Raw genomic sequence first — 20,786 nt, forward strand, 5'->3', positions numbered from 1 at the left:
ACTGTTTGTAGGAGAGTGTTCATGCTACAATCATCACTGTGCTTGTCTGTTGCTTTTATAATAGTGTCAGCAGTAACATAAGATATGCAGTGATTTACTTAATAGAAGCTGGAGGTATGGGGATCCTGATGATAGTAATAGGTTTTCAAAACCTGCCTGAAGCATATACAAAACTTAACTGACACATAGATATGGTCGAATTTCATTAAAAAATTCCAGTTATGAATGAAAATAGGGTCTAAAGGTGTATTTTGAGTCAGACCCACAGGACAGACTTTTTAGTTTATTAAGGCTGTTCCCCTGATAATAGGGTATTATTCTTCACAGAAGATTTAACAAGGTACTGTTGTAAGAAGAACCTATGTTCTGTGTTTTAGTGGAAACTTCGTCACTTGTTCATCTGTCAGCCTGCATGTCTCTCACGAATGTGATTTTCTAGATTATTCCTGTGTGTGCAAAGGACTCTAATTCCCACACTAAAGGTGTGAAAGTCCTTGTATTCACTCATATGGTAGCATTTGTTTCCCTAGAGTGCACCCGTACTTAATACTCTGGATGGGAGATAGAGACTAGACTTGTGAGTCATTTAGCAACAAGGAGAGTAAGGGCTGAGACAAAAAGGGCGAAGAGCTATGCTACCTTACATCCAATCAGGATTTCAGTCACCTTAGGCAAAGGACTGAGAAGCTCTGGCAGCATGCTTCCCAGGAGGTTAGTTCTTCTTCAGCCAGAGGTAAAAACAGAGGCTGAATCCCTTGCAAATATTTTTTTCCAGTAAGCATACGATTTTATGCTTATAAATTGAACATAGAGCATTATTCCAAGTTGAAAACTTTTTCTTTGCCCATTTGATCAATTTCTTTAGGTTCTTCTGTACTCTGAGTTTTCCTTAGGGGTATGTGCAATATTTAACAATGCAGTGTTGGTTGCAAGTTTAATTAACTTGTTGCTTATTTTCCTTTCTGCTATTCAATTTGAATTTTAATATATTTAGCATTAATAATAGTCTCTGCCTTAAGGAATTAACAGTAAAAAAAAAAAGATAGGTACAATATGTGACTGAGAATGTCTTATATACAATTATAAATTCACCTCTTGCAGCTGTTGTGGAAGCACTCTATTGTATTATGGGACTTGAGTGAAAGGCAGTTAATAGCTTGGCTTTAACACAGCTTCTTCCTTATCATGCTAGTCAACACCTTCAGAAAAATATTACTGACAATGACAGTAACTACTCAGTGTTCTCACAAAATTTCTGAAACATCAATAAGATCTGAGGAGGGTCCCCCCCTTTACTTTTTCCATATACCCTTTATTTTTTCTGTACTTAAATCGGTGCTCTGATGAATGAATAGATGTACACAGAGCGCTGATCCTTATCTTATTAGCCTCCTGGATCTGATTTTATCTCACTTAGAGACAGAATTTGGCTGCAGCTCAACACTTGCTGCTGTCATGCATGTTACTGGGCATACTAAGAGCTGCTTTGTTACTGTAATGGATTGCTGGATTGGGCACCAGCTCATCCCTGTTCAGCAAAGAGCTGAGAAATATGCATACTTTCAGGAAAGTGTCCAAGCTGTTGACCTTAGTGTTCACTGCAGGGATGGTGTGCCCTGATGTTCTTTGCTGAACTTGTACCCTCTTCGTTTATGAAGCATTGACAATTACTTCTACCATAGCAAGCCTGTTTCTGGGATCTGTTTCATTCTACAGTACTGGGCTGTGGCCACTTTGCTTCCTCTTACATCTCTCATAAGAATTAAGTTTTACAAGAGCTTAAAACACTCTTAATAAGAGGACAATGGGTTCCAAATGGGATCTTTTTACCAGGATTTTAAAATCCTATGCTAGATGTAACCTACCTGCAGTTTAAATACATGTAAACACACTTATTGCTAGAGGTTAGTGAGACTTTATGTGCACAAAAGAATTGCACTGACACAATAGTTTTTGCTTTACGACTTGGTGTGTAGTTTTCATGCTTATCCGAACTTGGAAAGTGGTAATTTTGAAATTACTTGCATGTGGATATATGAGCAGAAACTTGTTCAAGATTAGGTGAACCTGACAGAGGAGAGTACCTTGTCTGGTGCTCAGCTGCCTAGGTGGTATTTGTTTCTACTGATAACCATTGAGAGCAGTTTACAATAGATTAGATTTACACAGCTTATACTGAGGAGATACTACATTTTATGTGGAAATCATAAGACTACAAAGATGTGGTAGTTATCAAAGGCCTATGAACAATCGTGTTTGCTTGAATTTAAAATCTGTAACCCCTGGTGTTCAAGGCCTTCCTTCTCTGCTCTAAGTTAAGCAAAGTTTTTAGCAGTGATTGAATTTCATGCTTGGCAGTTCCCTCTGTCCATTGCTTTGATGGTATGTCCATTTCACTGGTGTGTTATAACTAGAAAACTGTAATATTTTTGAAGCTTAGGTTTTAAGAAGCCTTACCTCAGAGGCCACATGAGGGTCAGCTGGACAACTGCAGCAGCCCAAGCAGAAATGAGTATGAGTGGGTGCTGCATGACTGTTTTCTTTGTGGGAAAAACCAGTGACTGAATCATCCCTGTCAGGCAATTTGAGCAGCTCTAGTTGCACAGTTGGGCTCTCTTCTTGGACTTTGAGTAGTGAGGCTTACTTTGTGTCCGGCTGTCAGAGTATTTTATGGATCATGCTTGTAATTTTTCACTTGCCTGAGTTTTCTCCTGTTTAACCCTCAGTTCAGCGATCAGGCTGCAATCATTTTCTGGTTTCCTTTTCAGAAAATGCTTGCTTTGTGTTAAAATGTACAAAAGTATTTTTCTACACTAAGTTGAATTGCTTTTGGTTTTTTGTTTGCTTTTTAAAGTCCCCTAGAATAAAAGACTGCATTGCTGGTTCCCACTCTGGCTCAGCACAATCATCATCAGGGGTGCTTTCTCTGGTTTTGACTAGAAAACCCATCACAGAGCTTAGAAACTTTTCTGGTGGAAAAAAAGTACTCTAGCAAGTTTTATATTCTCACAAAAGGTTTTGGTTTTGAAAGATTAAGAACTTAAATAGAGAACAGAGATTGCCTTGAAAAATCCATAGTTAACCTCCATCCAGGGATGTTCACCATGAGAATGGTGCAAGTTCACCTATGCTCAAAACCTAGCTGAGTCGCTCTGCACATCCAGAACTGGGCCTAGTGAGTGAAACAGGCTTTATCCTATTTATAAAGCTGCTTTCACATAGGAAGACATCAATTTTAGCTGTACTAATGCATAACAGATGTCACTGAAACAGGGAGCTTCACCCATGTTGTGTGGAGTCCCAGCATGAACCACCCCAATCAGAGTTTTACACAAGGAGGAAAGAAAGTCTTAATTAGTTACCCTCCTGCCCCTTAAATCTGTGCTATTATATACTAAATACAATGTGATCGTTAAAGTTACGTTAGTACAGTGCACCAATTGGTATAGCATTGCTTAGCTCAAAATCCCAAACTGCAAGTGTCAAGGTCTTGTCGCTCTTTTCAGCAAGATGGCTGCTAATCAGGAGCTCTAATGAATAACATTTAACAGCATCACATTCACATGCATACCATTAATTCTTGAAGTGCTTCATTAGTGCTCCAAGTCTGGTTTGCTTTGCTTTCTTCACAGCAAAGAATGGAGTGGGAAGAGTTCTTGCTAACAGCTTGCTTTGTCAAAGCAGCCTGCTGAACTTCAGGTTTTTTTAATATGTTACAAAATGCTGGAGTTCAAATTAAATGGTGCTGGAACAATAGAATCAAATCCACTCTCAAAAGTATTGCAGTCATGGTATAAGACTTTTACATTCTGGCCAAGTATTTTAATACTGAAATGGGACCCAGTTTTGCAGAGCTGGTAGTGGAGTTGGCAGCTGTTTCCTAATTGCTAATTGACTTTGGAGGGGCTAAAGGAGCATAGCTGGGGCAGCATTACTGAAAAAGTTTTTTTTAAAAAAAAGCCAAACCCCTCAGAATCAATTTTAATTGAAGTTACTAGGGCTGTTCATTTACACACTTCAACGTGTAAGATCTTTAACATTTTTGCCCATTAGAAACTTGTAATACTTAATGTGTGTATGAGGATGTTTATCCAGAGTTGGCAGTACAAAAGGCAAAATACTGAATTGCACTGACTTCTTGCCTTCTTGTTTCTTCTTGACATATTTTCCTTTCCTTACAATTGTTCTATAGTTTTTGTGGATACGCTGTCATCTTTCAGTCAGTTACTGTTGGTTAGAAACAAGCACTCATTATAGTTGTCCTTTTAAATCAAGGTGAAAAATAGCAAGCAAAAAGAAAAGTGTAAAGGGAGGAAGGTGCAGGAGGCAGCTAGGGAGGTAAAGTAAGGTTGGCAAAAATGTTGGAACAGTAAGACAGAAGAGAGAAATCCAGCTAGCCCAGAGAAAGCCCAAAGGCATTGAAAGGCAGCTTGTAATGGTGTTACCCAGAACCTGTGGTAGTCTATGGTGTTGGAGAGGTGTTAGATTTTGTTTTTTCCCCCCTTAATTCCCTTGGAATTTGGTCAACTAAATGTAGGCCCCAAGCCACCTCCTGACTGGAATTAAATGAATTCCCAGAGGTGAAGCGGTGTCTTTTTCTATCTCTTTCCCTGCTTCAGCTCCTTTGCTTTCCTTATTCTCTTTTGTATCCCATTTTCATAATTTATCAGTTTTCTCTCTACAACTTTGTTTTCTATTTGTGACATCTCTCTGCTCCGTTTAAATATTTTTTTTTCCTCCACTGCACTTCTGCTTTAGATAATGCCTTCCTTTCTCTGCTTATTTCTTTTTCCATCCTCTACTGCCCTCTCTGATGACTTCATCTCTTTTGCTCCACTCCTTATTTGCTGTTCTTTCCTTTGCTCCTGATTTTTTGATCCATTGCCACACAGCTTTGCCTGCTTTCTTTATTGCCGTTTTTCTTTCTTAATTTTCTTTCTTCTTTACATCTGGTAGTATTAAGATGGCCTATATCTTAATGTGTTTTCATACCACTGAGATCGAGGTAAAATATTCAGACCAATGAAATTATATGTGAGTTGGAATTAAAGGCAGATTTCTCATACATTTCTCCTCGTTTTCCTCACTGAGGATAAGACAGAGCATCAAAAACCTCTTGTAATCAAAAGTGTTTTTCTAGTTGTCAGAATGAGTGGCAGTTGATAATTCCTTGCTAAGTGACCAAATATGCTTCCAATAAATTTGTGATTGACCTCAAGCTACATCAATTTTAGATATTTTCTTTGCTTATTACATTAGCACCCTAAAATCTACAGTGAAGTTTGAGACCACCATTGTATATGACTCTCGTAAAACACATCCCTGAAACAGAGACAAGAAACACAGTAAGAAGTATCCCCTTAGATACTAGTATCCAGATACTAGATCCGGTATCTAAGATAGATCTACAGACAAGTTTTCAGAGATTTTTAGAGCCAAATGTTTATTAAAAACCTTCCCCAGCTATAAGGAGAGAGGGAGGTGAGCCAACAGGAAGACCATAGGTGGAAATGGAGTTACTCCAAATCTCATTTGAGCCATGACCATGGCAGAGCTAAGAAAGAGTGCTGAGATCTCTAGTCTCCAGCCCCAGTGGCTTTTTGTCTGTTTGACTGTGGGAGGTCTTAGTGATGAGGCTTCCTCATTACATTATGTAAAACTGGTTTTCTTCTGCTGTGGTGCTATGCCTCTGCTGAGGAAAACAGTGTGTTTAGAATGGGACAAACTGGGACTGTCAAGGATTAGGACTATCTTGCATTGCTCAAGTGCCTTCCGCCTTGAAAGGAATATGAAAATCCCTGGGTTGTTCAGAAGGCTTATTTTTTTCTAACCCCTTCAAAGATTTAACATCCTTAAAATAGCAATTTTTAGAAACAGTCTTGATTTCTTTCAATATTGCAGTGAAATATCCCTAATACCACACTCTTACATAGTGCTTTCCTTCCATGCCTTTCGAAGAGTTTTACAAGCAAAGTCAGCATCATTATTCACATTTTGCTACCAAACTCAGCCTTACATGATAAAGGTTTAAATCTTGTATAACATTTTTCTGCTCTGCTCCCTGAAGCTTGGGTGAGACCCTGGCCTACCTGAAGTCGGTGGCAGAAAGCCCCATTAACCTCCAGTGGAGCTAGAATTCCATCCTCAGTGCCTGTCATCTATTTTACTTTCTCAGTTGTTAATACCCTGGAAAATTGAATTCACTGAAGCAACATCCACTTCAGGCCAGGCTCCAGGGAATTCGAGCTGAAATTCAGCCCTCAGAGATGTGTAAGGATCATACGCTTTTGCCTTCTGGCAAATGGAGGAACAAGGGGGCCCTGAAACCCCACTGTTCTTTCTGGAAACTTTCTAAAATGTTTCACTCAAAAAGAGAAAAAACAAAACAAAGAGTATTTCTATAAAGGATCCTTTTTTTGAGTATTACAGTTCTCTTTCAACAAGCTGTGTCTAGCTGCAAGAGGATATCTCTCGCCTTGTCCAAATATTTCAGTGGTGCAACAAAGGGGTTCAACAATATGGGACTGAGAAAGATAGTAACTGAACTTCAGCAGTTCATTGGAGCTTATAGTTTCAGATGAGGTAAAGAGAAATAAGGAAAAAAAAATGCTTGAATCAAAAAAATGCGATGCAAGACAGTTTTCTTCACATTCTGGTACCTCTCTAGGCTTATCAACATCACAATGACTTAAGCTTCTCTGTTGTTAGCTAAAAGGGGCACCATCTGCAATTCCGTGTTTCTTTGTTTGGTATATATGTCTAAATAAATGTGTATCCGATGCTTGGCTGTAGTCTACTCAGTTACAGTCTTCTGACTGGAAAAGACAAAAGTGGTGCTTTGTGCAATGATAGCGCAGGCTTTATGATTAACCCTGCACATTTTAATGTTTTATTTACCCAATCTTCTAAATGATGCTGAGGTTGGGACAACTTGGATAGTCAGAAGCTTAGAATTTCTTAACTCTTTCTTGTCGTAAATTCAGGTCTCGTGGGCCTTTCATCATTTTCTCTGCTTAAAGCTTTGTTTTGGGGAGAGATGATGATGGCCAGAGACCATGATGGCCTTTACAACAATTTGGAGCTCAGGAGGCATGGGTTTGTTTCGCAGTCAGAATTGTTTCTACTGTGTTGTCCTGGTTTTGGCTGAGATAGAGTTAATTTTCTTCCTAGTAGCCGGCATAGTGCTGTGTTTTGGATTTAGTAGGAGAAGAATGTTGATAACACGCTGATGTTTTAGTTGTTGCTAAGTACTGCTTATGCTAGTCAAGGACTTTTCAGCTTCCCATGCTCTGCCAGGTACACAAGAAACTGGGAGGGGGCACAGCCAGAATAGTTGATCCAAACTGGCCAAAGGGCTGTTCCATACCATGTGACATCATGCTCAGTATATAAACTGGGGGGGGGGGGGGGGTTGGCCGGGGAGCAGCGATTGCTGCTCGGGAACTGCCTGGGTATTGGTCGGCGGGTGGTGAGCAATTGCATTGTGCATCACTTGCTTTGTATATTATTATTATTATTATTATTATTATAATTATATTGTTACTATTATCATTACTATTTTACTTTATTTCAATTATTAAACTGTTCTTATCTCAACCCAGGAGTGTTTTTTTTCACTCTTACTCCTCTGATTCTCTCCCCCATCCCATTGGGGTAGGGGGAGTGAGCAAGCGGCTGTGTGGTGCTTAGTTGCTGGCTGGGGCTAAACCACAACAGTGTTAATAGCCCCCTGGGTGCTGCTCTTATGTGCAGAAATTTGGGATGGCACACATCAGCACGTGGCTCCAGGGCCCACAAAATTATCTTACGGCCAAGCTAAACCCTGTAAAGCAGTTAGTCAATTCTACACTTTACTTTTACTGGTTTTGTAGCCTTCTTAATCTAATTTATCTAACCTGTTTTATCCTGAAAAGTTATTTTATGTTTAATAGCTGCCCAGAGACTGTTTCTGAGTTTTTTTTTTTTTTTTTTCATAAAAATTGCACATTGGATTAAAGGAGAACCCCAGCCTACCCCAGAGAAATCTGATCTGAGTTTTGAATTTGGGGAGTGCAGAAGTTGGCTGGCTACCTAACAGCACAGCAAACCCAATGGAAGCCTGGATAAGGAAACTTGCATTTGTTTTCTCCTTCCCAACTTCCTTCAACAGTGAGTTTGAAGCAAAGTCACACAGGTGCATTCTGAGAATTGACCAGAGAATTTGGATAGATAACTGAGTTTCCATGCTTCAGAGCATTCAACTAATAACAAGAAAGGTGCGTGCTTTTTGGGTTTTAGGACTAGAGTTCAGTCTTTGATTATAGCTTGTAGATTTGTGATCACTTAACCCTAACCCCTTTGAGTTTGCTAAAATTTGTGCATATTGCCTAGTGCCTTGATTAGGACTCACTAAAAAGACTTTGCTTTACCATAGTCAGTTTTATTTGGCCTCGCTGCAAGTTCTGCATGGTGGTTTCCTGAACCACATCACTGTACAGAGATTCCCTCTCCCACTCAAAAATTCTTTGCATGTAAGTGAAAAACATGTTATTCTTAGTCACATTCAAAGCAGAAAGAAATGTATTAATCCAAAAAGTGAATCTGGTCAAAGTACTGCTCCCACTTGGCCACACCATGTGCACCCACTTTGAACACTGGAAGGACAGCAAGATTTTCTCATACTCAGTGATTGAGTTAGGTAATGGGGGGTTGTTTGCAAGGGAAAGTACATAAGAAAAAGAAGCTGGTATCTGGGGGAGAAAGAGGAGCCCTTCTGTGGCTTGTGTCTCAGCTTAAAATTGTAAGAGTATCACTTCTCATTACAAGGGTTCAAAGGGTTAATAGAAAGAGGGATTTTCATTGCATTGTGCACAGTACCTATGATAGTCTCGGTTTAAACTTTAAAGGACAGGTGAAAAGAGAGTGAGTGAGCTGAATGCTTGCCTTGTATATTGGAGAAATTGTTCATTCGTGTGAAATGCTGACCTCTGTCATGCTGCCAAGCTGACTGGGCCCTAGGGTGACCGGCTGCTTGAGTGTTGGTTGCAAAAGTTAAAGCTGCCTGGGTAGTACTTTAAAAGGACAATGTCAAGGTTGGTGTACCCAAAATCTGACCTATCATTTTTTTTTCTTCCACTTATATCTATTTGAAAAGTTCATGTCATTCGTTTTTATGTTTTTAAAAAGCTTTGAATCTAAAACAGAATGCCTCAATTGCTGTTGAAGGCTAGTGATTAGGAGGAGAAGCTGTGAGACTTCAATGTTCAGTGTGGCGATGCAGATGTCAGGAAGAAGGAAAGATCCTGAAATAAAACACAAGTGTGGGGACTGTCTTTGAATTAGGTGATAATTAATAACAGAGCATTCAGGTTGAAGTGGGTAAGGGATCAATGAAGAAGAGCAAGGAGAATTTTTACTAATGAAAATATCAGTGCAGATCCAAACTTAAGTTCACAAGAAGTTAATTCAAAACCTCTATTTATTTTTGTTCTGATAGTTTTTATTCTAGTTGTATGTGCTGATTCTTTCTTGGTAATACTAGTTTGTTATATATAATTCTTGCCATAACTGAAATATACCCTTCCCTCTTATTTTCTTTGCTTGATGGCCTAATTAAAAACACACATCAGTATCATTTTCTTCTATATGATATAGTGTCCTAAGACCCTCATCACTATTATAACCTTGCTATGCTACTTGCTATAAAAACTCTCACCACAAGTATTGCCTCTACTCGAATAATTTCTAGTCTAATTGGAAAACAGATGAAACAACTACATGTGCAAGTCATAAAAGGAAAAAACCAAGAGGAAGTAGTAAAGTCAAAGTAAAGAAAATATTTTTCGCACGTAATTATGGTGTTTCCCAGAAGATGCAGGGGGAAAAAAAAACCCAAACCCTCAAAACCTGAACTCTGAGGATTGCAGTTCACCACTTGTTTATGTTACAAATTTCAGAGCAGAAAAAATGATCATGCAATATACTGCATAACCACAAGAGGGCAACTGGATTAGACATACACGTTCGCTTTAAGGTTGACCTTTCCAAGCTTTCATGACTTTATCCTGTTTTCAGAAAAGTTTTCCTATGAACTGTGAGGCTTGCTTCTGATTTCCTTCTCAGTTCTGAAAAACATGCAGCTACTAGGAAACTCTGGTATGTCAAATCTCTTCCCTAGCTCCAAAATACTATACTTCCCTCTCTTTATGTTGGACAGGCTTTTCTAAATCCTGGAGGAATAGATGACCTTGCTCTGCACTGTGGAACAGGGCAGGTCTGGTGAATGGGAGGAGAGCGGGGTACAGGTCTCACAGTAGCTGGTCCAGTCTCAAGGATACAGGAGTGGCCACAGAGAACAGGAAGAGTCTGCAAGATAATCAGTTCCTCCATGCCTTCCCAGTCCCAAGTATCACAAAGCATGCTATGCCTTGGCAATATCACTTCTGCAAAACTTTTGAAGGATATACCAAATTCTAGTACTTGCTAACAAAGATGATGACTGCAAAAAACCCAACAAACCCACACCACCTTTTTGCAAGACAAAACCTCTACAGTAACAATTTCTAAATTCTCTCTTTGTAGCTAAGATTTCCCATATCGTCTGAAGCAGAGTAAAAACCCAGGCAGCAGTAAAGAAGCTGTCTTGGTTAAAAGACACTCTGCCTCCTGCCAACAAGGCTATTTAGTGTTTATCTCTATTACATCCATCTGTAGCTAATTGTATAGTTATGGTAATAGTGCCCTCCAGAGGAATTTTGAAGGAATTATAATACTTGGAGCTAATAGAAAAGATGTTTTAAAAGTGAGTGCAATGGGAAAATGGAATGTTATTAAAATGATAAAATACTTGAACCTCAGGGGAAAAAAAAATCTCAATATCAAAGCTCTTTCTATTTTGCATGTGCATTTACATCTAAGAAAACCATATCCTAGTTACAATAGGCTTCTTCATAGCCTGATAACAAACATGAAGTTTGCATAACTCCATTTGAATCAAGGATATAAAAGTAGATCAACCAAGCAAAGAATGAGCTAGCTATTCCTAGTCTGCAGCAGACATGAACAACGTATTATGAGTGGGCTCCAGCCTCAGTCTAGGATGCCTGGATTTTTCCTGGACTTGCTGCTATAATGTAGGCATGGCACAGTTAACTGAGGCAGTCAGAAGTAAGTGCAGGTGTTCTGTGGATGAGATTTATTTTAATACCAAGATAAATCATGTTTATATTCTCAAATTATAGTATAGAGGGTTTTTCATGGCCATGCTGTGACACTAGGCCTCAAAGAAAGGGCATGTTACTGTGGTACAACATGATACCTGATTTTAGTCCATGTCCTGGAGGTCTGCAGTACAGCCTTCTGAGATGACACCTCAGCACCTGAATGTCAGGTGTATTTAAACTGAAATGACGGTGAGTTCTGTATTCATTTGCTTTTAGGCATACCCCAGGCTCGTGTTTGACCTGAACACTGCAGATTTGCAGTCAGGTATCCGGGCTCAGAGCTTTGCATCGGGACAGCTCCCACACTGACCCTGCCAGAACTGGAAGGAGCAGTCTGGTGTTCCCATGTTGGGATCAGGTGGATCTGGTAAGTTCAGCACTTCCTTGGGAAAGAAGGGAGATGATTGTGCTGCTTGTGATGTATCTCTTCGTAACAGGGTCACCGCCTTCAGTCTAAAACTTCTTCTAAACTGAGGCTTCTTATTTTGCATGAACGTCAAAGGAGAGTGAAGTGAGCTAGGCATAGGCTGGTGGGGCAGGGGCAACAAGACATCAGTGCTGAATGCAGGGAGTGTACCTAACCCCAAAGCTTCCTGGTTTTTCATTTTCCCTGGCAACTGTGGTGAAAAGCGTGCCTCTCCCTATCTGCATTCATGGTGGTTTTGGCCATCTTGTAGGCCATGGTGATGGATGGTACTACTTGTTTCTTTTATAGTAGTTACCTGCCACCCCCCACCCAAAATTAACAAGACATTGCTGTCTATGTAGAGACTATTGAACTTTTTGAATGAGGGGCTTTCGTGGGCTGTTGAATGGGTGGGGATGAGTAGACCGCTCTCTTGATTTTTCTCTTCCTTTCCTCACCCAGTGCTTGCCAGATGATATGATCTTCTTGTGAGCTGGGAACCTGTCCCTGGCAGATACCAGCCACCTGCAGAGACCATTGTGCACGGACACTGAATCCTTCTCCTTTATCTTCCCCTGAGGTATCTCTACTTCAGCACAATTTTCTCTTGCCCTCCCCGCCTGGGCCTCGCAGTTCCCCCCCTGATTGTATGACTGCAGCAGCTCATCTCTGATGTGAAACACCATGCTACTGACTCCCTTCTTGGCATCCATTTATTCTGGCACTTGAGAGGAAGACAGAGCAAGGTGGGAAGGCCAGTGGAGCAGAAGCAATAAGGCTTGGCTGGGCTGCCCAAAATAGTGCAAGGCAGAACACAAATCTAAGTCATGGCTACTGCAGTGGGATGAGTACCTTTGGTTTCATTGAGTAGGGTATACGTTTATCACCGTCGAAGTGCTGCAGTGTGAGTGTCTTGCCCAGCCCCAGTGGACGCACCTCACCTGTTTAATTCTACAGGTCCAGTGAACAGGGTCTTCCCTGTTGCTCCCCTGGTTCATAAATACAAAAACATCATTAGCTAAACCGTGAGAAGGCTAGCACAGTACCTGACACAGCAGAGAGCTGTTTTGCTGTTGTAAAAATAACCTGTGTGGGTACCATTGATGGGGAAGGTACTTCGGGGTGATAGATGAAGCTGGATTCTCAGCGCTGCAAGTATCTCTTTACCAGCTATTCATTCAAGGGCTGGTCCAATTGTAGTGGACGGCTGCTGTGAGCTTAATTTCATGTAGCAGTTTGCAGAAATATGTTTTATTGCAGGTAAGCAGTCCCTTTGCATTATTTATGTGAAAACTCAAGTAAATTATTGTTGGCTCGCATGCTGCAGGTAAAGTTTTAATGAAAACAGTAATGAATGCTTTGCTGGCATGCATAGGCAACCTAAGTATGCAGCCAAATTAGCTACCTAAGCAGATGCTTTATATCTTGAATTGCATGTAAGGAATGCTGTTCAGTTGGTTTAAAAATTATATATATACCCACGAACTATTTTTTTGTAAAAGCCGTATGTGATGTGTTTTTTTTTTTTTAAAGCAAGTGTTCTGGTTGTACGGTGAGCAATTATGACAGTAAAATTAAAGTTGGAAGAAAGATGTAAGAAACCCATGTGCAAGAAATTCAGGGAAAATTTAGAAATATTGCATTATTTAAGATGTTGTGGTACTGCAAATGTAAGCAAGCATCGTTGTGGAAAGGCAGACTGAGACAAGGTTGATACTGTGTAAGCAAGCTGTTGTTTTGGCTTTAGATGCCTGTATTTTTATGCTTAAACAGTTATTAATTTGTTTTCTTTGATAAAGACAAGCTGATTCAGATGTTCTACTAGGTTTACACTATATACTAGCTTGTAGTATCGTATATACTCGTTTATAGTATAAACCTAGTATAAAGTTTTATAGTTTCACTGGTTTCACTGAAGGTACCCGAGGCATCAATAAGAGAAGGAGTCAGTCCTACTACTTCATCTGAATACTGAACAAGCCACTGAGCTGACACGTCATGTGAACCAAAGGTCCACTCACAGCAAAACCCAACAAGGAGTGCAAGTGGGCCTTTATTACCATTTCCCCTTTCCTCTTACGTGGTCACTTAGGAGCTGAATTTAAAGCCATACTTAAGTTAGGTCTTCTTCAAGATGATCATAATATTAACAGCTCCCTGAGGCAGCATGGCCAGGCTACAATAGCAAAGTCACCCTGGCTCTGTCACCCTGGCTCAGGTCTGCCAAAATGGCTGAGCTCCATGCTTTGGGGTGTTCTCTGCTCTCCTTCTGCTCTAGCAATCCTGTAGAGCCCCATGCACCATAAACTGCAATGGGAGGGATCTTAGGAATGGTGGTGAGCCAGCTCGCTAAATTTTCCATAGGAAAAAGCCTGCTGCAGTGGCTAGGGAGTTTGTCTTAACAGTGTGCTAATATCACAAGACTGTGTTTTTATATTTGTACAGTCTATGATATGAACAATTTCTGGAAGGTCAACAAACCCTATTAAATACACTGGAATGACAAAGCTGAATTTCACAGAAAGCCATTGAGCACGCACACTGGACTGGGGGCATGAAAAGAATGGCATAAGAAAACAGTGGAAGAAATCACAGAAGGTAAGAGAAATGGAAGAAAACAGCACAAAGTGAAATTTATAAAGCCATATGAACAAAAGCTTGGGCTTTAAGCATTCCTCAGCTTCGGGATGTTTTGACTCTCAGCTGAAACTTGTGGCTTGACTTTTTTTCTGAAGTATTTAAGCTCTTTTCTTGGGTCACTTTGCATTTATTAGGCACTTATATGTATACATACACATGTATTAGGCTTTTATAGAGATATCTATATATACATATAAATATACACACATATAGATGCATGTATGTATATACATGTATGTTTACATACATATATGAGCGAGTGTTTACATGTGTATATATACACATAAAAATATGCCTGCTTGTCTTATTTTAACTCTACATTTTAAGATGGTTGCGATAAGGTTGTTCTCCCTTTCAGCACTTAATTTTCTCAGCAATTTTTTAAAGCTGGGGTAATTGTTTGTGCCAGAAGCAGCTCTGGTAAAGTGTGCTGTTCCTTTCAGAGGATCAAAGTACAAAAGATGTTCAAATAAAAGGAGAGATTAAATTCCATTTTAGTCTACATTTAGTCATGGCTAGCTTTGTAGGCTGTGCATGCAGACTATGGAGGTTGGTATTTCACAACACCATATTTCAAACCTCAAGAGGGTATTGGTAACTTAGTAACTTTGTATATTATATGTAGGTGTCAGCAGAGCCTGTGAAAATGTTTCCTATGTAAACCAAAATGTTTTCTATTTATTTTTCTTGGAAAAGTTAAACTTTGCTTCCCTCCCCCTCTTCTTCTCTCTCTGTCCTTTCCCTGACTTGTTCTGTGTAAGTAAATAGAGGCAGAGGAGTGTTTTCAGAATTGAAAAGTCCTTTTTGCCCTTTACAGCAAATATCTCCTTTACTGATGAATCATTTGACAATGATTCAGCCACTGTATTGTGTTTGTTGCAACTTTTACTTTGCCCAGCAGCATCTACTCTGCTGGGTTTTACTACACAGGTAAGAAGGTGCAATCCCTGCTTGATGAAGCTTGTGAGTGAGAAAGAAATAAGGTCCTGTAATACAAAAAAAGCAGATATTAACACCTTTTTGTTACCAGAATTCTTGTTCATTCGCTGCTTAAACACAACAAAATCTTCACATTGATCACTTTATTTTCACCAGCACATGGAAAAACCCTGTTGTACCTATGTAGTTTTGTTGGTACCTTGTCATTGTTTAGGTGCAGCCATACTTTGGAGCACTACAAGAGAAGTAGTATCACACTGTCGTGAAGCAGGATCCCCACAATCGTGAATCTTTCCCATAAAGGGCAAGCTTCTGACAGGGGCCATATTTGTCAGTGATGATGATATATACGATGACATTCCCTGCAGCCAGACATAAAGCTTAATAGCCACTGTGCTTGACACAGTAGTCTCTGTTCCTTGCCTCACAGTTTTGGGGAAATGACAGTAGGTGGCACTGGAGAATAGTAACACAGACAGCTGGATCCTGTTATGAAATGGAGCAGTTTCCTCACTGGCTCTCTGTTTAGCCAGTTTTCTGGCCCCACGGATTGCTGAAACACTTCAGTTGCATTCCCTTTGCAAGCCTGTTATTACTCGAAGCCTCGAGGCTTCAAATGCAAGGGTGCAATTTGGGAAAGCGCCAAACTCTGTGTGACACAACACTGAGAGCAAAAGCCTGCTCAAGATGCTGTATTTCATCTTTGGGGCGTGTAAGAGCGACTATTTTGCCAGCTCTTTACCTGCAGCTTTTTATCAGACCTAGCTCATATAAGCATGCTCACACACAGCTAAATCAAATACGTTATTCTTCTTTGAGTAAGAGTAGGCTTCTGCCGGTTGGTGGAGCAACGAGAGTATCTAACAGAAGGAAAGGAGGCATCCCAGGCAATATCCAGTTTTCTTTGTCTCTAGAGATTTTGTCGCACGTGCCAGCAAAAGAGGAGGAGACAATTCTTGGTAGTTCTAGGAGGAATTAGGGTAGAAAGTGACTCAGCAGTTTCCTGCCTACTACTTCGGTGGAAAACAGAAAAATAGTGGCCACCTTAAAAGCCTAATAAAATCCTGAAAATATTCAAAGTTTCCCAAGAAAAACCTTCATAACTTTCTCCTGACAATCACTGCGGGGAGAGAGAGGGACATGTCCCAGCCTAGTTCATATTATGCGTATAGCCTTCTGTGTTTGCTTGGGAAGATGAGCTCTTCCCACACATATTTCCTACATTTTCTTGATCCTCCTCCTTTTACTGTGTCCAATCACTGTGAGATGAAGCAACATCACACTGCCATAAACTCTGAAATGGCAGCTCCTAAAATTGGTGTGTTGTTCTCTCTCAGGAAGGCTTCACAGTAATCACTGGTAATGACTACAGTACAGCACAAATGCCACCAAATAGTTTGTGGAGCAAGTTGACATTTTAAGGGTTGGAGATTATATGAGGAAAAAATGCATTACCTTTCGCAAACCAAAATAAGTTTTGTCCTTGGTTAACTGCTTTTAAAACACAGACTCATTAACAGCTTTTTGCTATACTTTGAAGGGCAGAGTTTTGCCTGTAATGCTTTATCAAATTATTACTTCATTCAGTTTATCAGATATAAGGTATCTGAGATTAATTATTAACTTTAAATACTTTATCCTAATCTCTTCAGTCTTACTGCACGGCTTTTTATAACAAGTACTGTTTTGTTGATACTGACTCCCTCGCTATTTTTGAGGATATTTTCCTGCCTGTAACAACCTTGGAGTAGACTAGGATTGGGATTTTGTGTGAATTCTGAATAGCCACTTCAGTGGAGCGATTTATACCTTTTTAAGGAATGGTATGAAGCGTAGAGGCAGATGGTCCCTGAGGGAACTTGCTCTGTATTGTGCCTGGAGCAGCCTCTGCTGCTCCCTTTTATGGAGGGTACTGGGCTCCTTGAGGTCTAGGAAAATGTTCGTGACTAGTGCTGTATTTACTCCAGCTCTTCAGCAGGCCCTCTGCAGAGGGGCAAGGCTTCACTGGTCTTTGGGAGATATCCCAGCATAAGGGAGGTTCTTTCCCCATTAGACTGTCCTAGCTCTGCACACTGAGGAGCCAAAGCCAGAGGGCCTCTCTGCCATGCAAGATTTGTACCGTCCCCTTCTCCTGTGAGCAGAGCTAGGAGCTCCTTTCAGAGCACACACCACCAGTTGCATGAAGATGGAGTAAAATTTCTGAATCCCGTTCTTGTGCAGAAGTCTTTCTAAGAGGCAGGTGTTTAGCTTGGGGAAGTTGTCTTGTTATTTTAAGCATGTTTGATACTTGGACTGAAAGTGTGGGATCATCTACCACCATGTTTAAAAAAAAAAAAGGTTGGGTTCCCAAATTGAGAAAGAGAATAGATAAGGTGTTACCTTTTTATTGTTACTGCTGTTTGAAATTTCCCTGAAGGAAGATGTGGGAAAGAATCATTACCGTAGTAAACCGGTTAAACAGGAAGGAAAGCTTCTGCTGAAAAAGTTACACCCCCTTGATACTGAAAGCACATTGGTCACCTGAATGTGTCTGTGAACAGGAAGACATAGGAGGCTGTATATTCTTCTAACAAATTACATGTCTCAGGTAAGAGATTGCAACAAATATTCATACCGCTTAGCAAGTGGCCCAATCGTCTCCTCCTGGGTTCCGGTAAAAAGGGAAAATTGAGCCTACAGTGCACCAAGCTTTTATACTAGAATGCATGTGCATGCTGAAGTAAGGAAGGTATTTTTGCGTGTTTGGACGGCAGCTACAATGTTGTGAGCATTGTGTGATACTGTCAAATCTCTTGATTTGTAGTGAATATTTTACAGTATTTATTGGGATTCTCCCTTAAAACCTCTGATCCTAGAACCACATGATTATGTGAAAACACGGCTGTCACTTAAAAGGAAAAGGAGTGCTTTCTATCTTTAGGAGGAAGAAAGCCAAACCCTCCAAAATGTGAATTCAGAAACGACAAGGCAAAGAAAATTAACCTAAAAACTTAACTTTTTTAAAAAAAATGCATTATAAATTTTGCCTCATTAGTGATTTCTGAAAATTCAGTGTTATCAATGCACTTTGCACAATTCAAATGGAATAATAGTGGCTGGCAAGGAGCCAAATCCTTTCCTGAACTTTTAGGCTGTTTTGAAAAGCATCAGGGGTTGGCCCAAATACAGACCCTAGTCCTACTAACTGAACTAGCAGGTAAGACTTAAACCACTGAGATTTACAGCATGACATGCTGAGTTTCCAGTCTAAATGGTTAGTTTTAAATGCAAGTCGATATAAAAGAGACATGGTGCTCCAGTGCTGTACAAGTTTCTGCTCCCTGCCAGGCTCTCCCTCTGCCGTGATCAGGGCTGGGAGAGGGAGCCTGCCACATCATGCAGACTTCTCGTTACTCATGTGGACTTCCCAGCTCACTGAGGGGAACAGGGAAGCAGAATGCACAGACCAGTCTCTGGTGCTATAGCTAGGCTGCCTGCTTTTAAAGACCACTAGGAAAACCATACTTCTCCTGAACAGTATGGAGAGTGCAGGAGATAAGCATTCATATACAGATAGATGGAGGTTGGCGCTCTGTGTGTGTGTGTGAATATTTGACTGTTGGAGAAATGTGGGATGTTACACATAAAAACCTTAGTGGTGAATAAGGAGGGTTAGCTTTTAGGCATTTAAGTATCATTATAAACAGAATTTGTTTGAAATATAAAGAAAATATTTTAGAAACAGTTGAAAGGCTCTAAAAGGTGGTGTATTTTCTGTGCCTCTATTGCAGTCTTCCAGGTAGCCAAACTTTATTAAGGAAGGTGGGTCTGGAGGGAGACATCATTCTTCTATCTTTTATTTTTCCTGAAACATTCCGATTCTCAAGAAGGGGGGTGGGGGGGAAGTTATCTTTCCTGATTTAATGGATATATGCTTTTCTTTCTTGTTTTCTTTCTTTTATTCACCTGCTGTAGAAATGAGAAACAGAGGAAGTTGTAAATGAGGACAATTTAATAAAAAAAATTCTTATTGCTATGCTCATTAGTTTTTCTGCAAAGAAGGGTGTCATCTTAATCCAAAAACGTAGTGAACTTCACAATTCCCTCAGAGAAAGGTGCAGAGACTGTAATTGAAGTTCATGCTCAGATCACCATTCAAAGTGGTATGCATCGTTTTGGTTATCTGGCTTAGTGTAACTTCATAAATGCTTTTTTTTCAGCACAGTTAAAGCAAACCAAAGGACACAACATGTGGAATCACTAAGTCGAGGGCTTGAAAGAGTAGTTCAGCCTCTAACTTGGAGACTTCATTTCAACCCATTTAACTTTTCATTTCTCTTCTCATTCCTCACTGTGGGTGACAGGAGCCTATGTCACCTAGAGTTTGACTTCAAATAAAACAAAAATAAATAAAGTTGTGATGAATACCTTCTGCTGTAATATAGATTTTCATTGCAAGGCACTATTATCTAAGCTAATATGGTATAGATCTTGGGGACATATTGGAAAAGCTATTTGTGGAGCTAAGCTTTAGCAATTTCTGAGCACACTTTTCATCTCAGTAGGTTGTTTTTTTTTTTTTTTTCCTGCTAAGGAATACATTTTTTATTGGATTATTAAATCAGATCTTTCTATTTCTTTTATGTGATGAAGTACCCAGCACAACTGTGTACTTTATGTGGTATTGCTATTCTGTGTCATTTGTGTTTTTAGGCTACATCTGTATCAGTAAATGAAACAAGCCAAGACCTTGAGGGCAAGTGGCCCAGAATAGATTCTGGTTTTAGAACTAAGCTCTCTTCCTAAAAAAAGATACCCTCATGCCTACTGACAGCAGTTTCCAGTACATGCTGCCCATCTGAACCATAGGACTACTTGGCGCATGCCGAAATCATCTCAGGAAGTTTGCTAGTAACAGTGTGAATGATGGTGAGCTTCTGCTGAAGTTCATGCCCTTGCCTGTTAATTTGCTAAAAAAGATGCAACCTCAGGCTTTGAAGATATATCTGTTTTGAAAAACAAAAAACCAAAAAAGGCTGAAATTTATTTATTTATATTTGTTTTCCTTTATATATGCCATATCCAAGGGTTTGGGGTGTAGTGTTTTGAATATTAATTGGAGATCCATGTTTTCTATGTTCTTTGGCTTAACTTTTCATCACCTTACACTAGGATAAAAAGTGATAGAATATGAAGAAATTTGAGGCACAAAAAAAGAGGAAGATATGAATGAAACTGCTGTTAAAGCAACCATTAATATGAAGCTTTCCTACCTACTTGTTTTAGATTCCTTCATTAAGTGGGCTATATAAGTGTAAAGTAATGGAAATAATAATACAGAGATTTTCTTCAATATTTGTCAGAATTAGTATTTTAGTATTAGATCTGTTGTTTCAGGCATCCTGTTGCTATTATTTGAGTCCAGGATAATAATAATTTAATAATAATAAAAAATATGTCTGGAAATAAGGATAAGGCAAAAAGAATATTCAAGCTCCAGATTAAGAAAATATTTCTACCATGTGGAGAAAGCTCTAAAGCAAAAAAAAAAGTCTAAAGTGTACTGCTTTCAGTATACTCGATACTTTTGGGTTTAACTTTTATTCTGTGCTTGGTTTCAG

Source organism: Pelecanus crispus, chromosome 1 (genome assembly GCF_030463565.1).
Source record: "Pelecanus crispus isolate bPelCri1 chromosome 1, bPelCri1.pri, whole genome shotgun sequence".
Taxonomy (NCBI): domain Eukaryota; kingdom Metazoa; phylum Chordata; class Aves; order Pelecaniformes; family Pelecanidae; genus Pelecanus; species Pelecanus crispus.